A 5,159-nucleotide genomic window follows, 5' to 3' on the forward strand; every position below is an offset into this window, starting at 1 on the left:
GTAGAGGCGAATTTTTGCCTGCCAGCCAAACATCAGCAAGAATGAGGTTTCATAAAATGTGGAAGCTCTAGTAAGTCTTTTATGCATATAAGTGGTTGTGACTCATGGTTACCTGAGGGAGGGCAGAGCACAGGACAGGAAAATGTGAGGACAGAAATATTAAACAAAAATAAAATATAGAGGAAAAATTATTTTTAGCTTTGTGAGGAAAGTTTAATGATAAAGTGCAAGATGGTGTGGTATTCACAGTGCTCACACAAAGGGATAGAAGATGTGGTGCTGTATGGTGTGTAGTCATACTTGCCCCCTCGCCCCGTTGGAAGCTACACAAACCTGATAATTTCTAAAAAACTAAGTTCATCTTTTGCTCAGATTGTACCACCTTGGCACTGCATTTAGGGAATTGTTTTGCATTAGACAAGCCTCAAATCAAAGTTACCATGCTCTGGCTCATACAGCTGTCAGGAGTTTTTATGAGTTTCCTTTGCCCATAGGATGTTTTTAGTAAATTCTCCCATAAAGACATGCAAGGGTAATGGGACAACTAAAAACTGTTATTTTCTCTGCATATTGGCTTTAGCATGGCATATACTAAGAAATGAAATTTGTATCCAGTCTTTGCTAGTAAAGACTATCATGGATGATCTTGCAATAATTTGCTGATAGTAACCATACAGATCATCTGTAATGAGCTGCACAAAATAGTTGCAGGAAAAAAACATGTTAAATAAAATTCAGTGTAGTCAAAGGTAAATGAAAAGGATAATCTTAACATTACCTAGAGAGTGATGGGCTGTTATTGTTGAAGAATGAGATCTTGAACACATGACAGCAGCTAGCTCAAAATGATAGTGCTCAGAAACCATAAAAGAAGTGAATCAGCTGGAGGTTATAAAGACAGCAAGGATGAAGTCATGCTACTATTCAAATCTATAATATGCCCAGATCACATTTGCTGATCTTGAATACTTTGAGCCACTCCAGAACCTCCTACCTCAAAATGTTTTATTATATAATGCTATTAAATAGACTAGGACTAACGTGGTGGGTTGCAATTCAGTCCCCCCTGCTCTCCATTAACTTCGCCAGCCCAGCCCAGTTGGAAGCAAATGAAAGCTGTATTTACAGGAAAAACTACAACCTACAATGGAATGCAGTGAGTATGTGCAAAATATACAGTATGTACAACAGTTACAGGTATTTGCAATTAACAAACAGCAGAAGAGCACCCCTAGTCAAAGACCAGGGGAAGCTACTAGCTTCTCCTTCCCTGCCTCCCCAGACCCCCCTGTACAAAAGAAGGGAGAAGGGAGCAGAGGTATGTTAATATCAAACAATGCAGCCGAGGTCAAGCAGAAGCAAATTAGTGTCTCTTCAGACTGAAGAAGCAACAAGATAAATTGTTTTGGTACAACCAGTTTAAGTTCTGTATCTCTCCAATGGAATTGTTTAGAATTATCTTTACTTTCTTTTTTACACCCGATAGTGATTTAGAATAGAATAGAATAGAATAGAATAGAATAGAATAGAATAGAATAGAATAGAATAGAATAGAATAGAATAGAATAAACCAGGTTGGAAGAGACCTTCAAGATCATCGCGTCCAACCTATCATCCAACACCACCTAATCAACTAACCCATGGCACCAAGCACCCTGCCAAGTCTCCTCCTGAACACCTCCAGTGATGGTGACTCCACCACCTCCCTGGGCAGCCCATTCGAATGGGCAATCCCTCTCTCTGTGTAAAACTTCCTCCTAACCTCCAACCTAAACCTCCCCTTGTGCAGCCTGAGACTGTGTCCTCTTGTTCTGGTGCTGGTTCCCTGGGAGAAGAGATCAACCTCTGCCTGTCTACCACCTCCCTTCAGGTAGTTGTAGAGAGCAATAAGGTCACCCCTGAGTCTCCTCTTCTCCAGGCTAAGCAACCCCAGCTCCCTCAGCCTCTCCTCATAGGGCTTGTTTATTTAAATTTTACTACTTTTCTGCTCAAGATCTGTGGAAAATTTTAAAGGTATAGCCTAAAACTACCACATCTACCCTGAAGAAGGTAACGGAAAATGGACAGTAATCTATGGATGACAGGGACTCCTCTCAGGGGTGTCTGGAGGGAAGGAGGGATGATAAGCCCAGGAGAGAGGGAAAAGAGAGGTGGTTTAATGTTTTCTTACTATCCAAATATGTTTTATTTGGCAGTAAATTAAATTTATAATCCCCAAGATGAGTCTGCATTGCCAACAATTGCAACTAGTGAAAAAAATATTCTTGTTTCTATTTTGACAGACAGTTTTATCATTTCTGGGTTTGTTTTCTTGTCCTACTATTAGGAGTGTGTGAGTAGCCGGGTGGAAGTTTGGCTGTTAAGTAAACATAACCCATGACAGGTAGCTACACATGTCACTATATTTATTGGATCAGCGTTGCATAAGAAATCAAGGTGTTGTGTAGGAAGAGGAAAGATATGTCTCTATTATATATGTGCTGCTTACTACTACCAGGGATGGCAGTGTCACTGTGCAGTCTTGCACTCTTAAAATAGGTTATTAAAAAACAAACAAACAAACCAAACAAACCACCAGTTTTGTAACTGAATATCAGAACTTCTCCAGGAAAAATCTGTATGTAAGCAAAGGGCTGGTTTTCACTCAAACAGCTTTCACCATGGGTTTAAACTTTCTCTATTTTGGTAAAAGAAACTGAACCAAAAAAAAGCAAAAAAATAATTATATATTTCTTGTTTTAAAATATCTTTGTGATATGTTTTTTTTTGTTGCTGTTGTGTGGGGTTTGGGTGGGGATTTTTATGCTTTTATCTTGTTTCTCCAGAAATTTACATGCTTTTCAATACAAAGAGCTCAAAAACAGATTTTCAAGTGTGCTATTTTAAATTATAATTATCCTGCACATTCTTAGACTTATGAAAATATTGTTATATTTACATACTGTGGGTAAAGAATAAAGAATTCAGGCCTCCCTTCAGAGCAGGGAAATTTTACATTCACCATCATGTAAATGAAGCAAGGTTATGTGAGTTAGTTGTTTTGAGGCCTCAAGTGTCTCATAATACCATTTTTGCATTTCACAGCTTTCCAGAACTGTGCAGCAGCTGCAGTGGGTTCAGGTTGGGAAAGTACCCTGCTACTAAGGCAATTTGGTTCAGAGGAAGTTTTTTACAGTTAAAATTGTCCACAAAATAAAGATCACATCTCTAAGTGCCATGGCACTTTGAGTAAAGCTTCATACATAGCTGTGCTTATAAAGAAGCTGTCCTAGACACTTTCCCACACACCCTGCCACTTGTAACTATGCAGCCTTAGGACAGGTCTCTGGGTGATAATCTTGTGGGGGAAAAAATAAATGTGCAACTCCAGACAAGACCTGAGACTCATTCAGGAGAAACAGCAACAAGAGCATGTTGTCTCAGGGACATTCAAAATTCTCTAGAGGTGGGAAGGTGTTCTCCCCTGTGCTATCAGAAGAGTGAGTGAGATTACTGATAAATGACAAGGTGACATACAAATACCAGCTCAGCCTAGTGACCCATGGCATAATCATTTCATAATTCAGCATGACCCAACACAGCAACTTGACAGTTCTGACCCATTTCCACCAATGATAAGCATCACCAACAGGGAACACACAGGGTACATCAGGATTTACATAGCACAAGTATGTAAGCAAACTGACTAAGATCCTAAACAGGTGTGATTTAGCTAATAAAGAAAATGTGTATGACAGCTATTTTTACGTGCTGTGGTTGAAATTCTTGCTATCTAAACCTCTTGGATTCCCCTTTGGGCCCCCAAAAGGACTGCCCTGTTCAGGCCAAGCCAGTAACTGAGCCCCACATGGCTGCTCCCAGCCTTCCTCCACTGAGTAGGATTGGAAGGAGAATCAGAAGAGAAAAGCAAAGCTCCATGGAGTTGATATAAGGGAAGTTAACATAGAATAGAATAGAACAGAACAGAACAGAATAGAATAGAACAGGATAGGATAGGATAGGATAGGATAGGATAGGATAGGATAGGATAGGATAGGATAGGATAGGAGTAGAATAGGATAGGAGTAGAATAGAATAGAATAGAATAGAATAGAATAGAATAGAATAGAATAGAATAGAATAGAATAGAATAGAATAGAATAGAATAGAATAGGAGTAGAATAGGATAGGTGTGGTCGTTTGAGGCTGTGCCTTTAAGAACAAACACTGCTGGAACACACTGGCTAATGTTTTTGGTACTAGAACCAAAACATTCTGATATTCTAAACTAATTTCATTGGTTGATAAACAAAAATTCAGCTTTAGATTGTGAAGCGGTTGGAAAATTTTTTCCTCAGTTCAGTTCGGTTTGGGAGTTGGGGGAGTTTGGTGTTTCAGCCTGTTCTCCCTGCCTGCTTCTTCTGCGAACTGCTGGACTTGGCCTTCAGATAAGCAAACACTAATCCTGCATGGGCTTTTGAAGCTTGCTAACAACTCTTTTCCTTAGTAACTTGCCTTTCTCTCTCTCTAACCCCTTTTTGGGGAAAAAGGGAGGTAAGGGGGAGAGAGAGGGGGTTCCAAAGAGGGGATCCCTCCCTGAGGGAGGGATTTTTGTTGTGTTATTTGTCTTTGCTGTGTATTTCTGTGTATATATTGTAAATACCTGTATATATTGTGTTATATATAACCTGCTTTCCATATATGCTTGTAAATATATAGCTTTTGCTCTTCGACTGAGTTAGCTGTGGTTTCTTACTCTGTGGAGGAGGGAGAGCTAAGCCCTCTCTCAATCTACCACATTTATTGGCGCCCAACGTGGGGCTCGAACCCACGACCCTGGGATTAAGAGTCCCATGCTCTACCGACTGAGTTAGCTGTGGTTTCTTACTCTGTGGAGGAGGGAGAGCTAAGCCCTCTCTCAATCTACCACATTTATTGGCTGCCCAACTGGGGGCTTGCTGACAAATTAGTTTGATTTATTGCTTGCTTAAGTCGAACGAGCAAACATGAAGGTGTTTTGGCTTTTTGAGCGTCTGTTCTTCTCGGTCTTTGGTGTATTGATCTACAAGTATTGCCTGGGTATGATTATCGATAAGATAGGTAAATATATAATGCAAAAATTATATTTGTGGTTTAAGTACAAGATTCGGCTTCTGTATGATCAGTGCCTGGAATTCTTT

At 39.9% G+C, this 5,159-nt stretch overlaps 1 non-coding gene across 1 annotated transcript; it reads right to left on the minus strand.

The window, feature by feature from the left end:
* Positions 1 to 4,786: 4,786 nt before the first annotated feature.
* Positions 4,787 to 4,860, minus strand: TRNAK-CUU (transfer RNA lysine (anticodon CUU)). Its single transcript has one exon. It is a non-coding gene; the product is annotated as a tRNA-Lys (tRNA).
* Positions 4,861 to 5,159: the final 299 nt, after the last annotated feature.

This window comes from Dryobates pubescens, chromosome Z (genome assembly GCF_014839835.1).
Source record: "Dryobates pubescens isolate bDryPub1 chromosome Z, bDryPub1.pri, whole genome shotgun sequence".
Lineage (NCBI taxonomy): Eukaryota > Metazoa > Chordata > Aves > Piciformes > Picidae > Dryobates > Dryobates pubescens.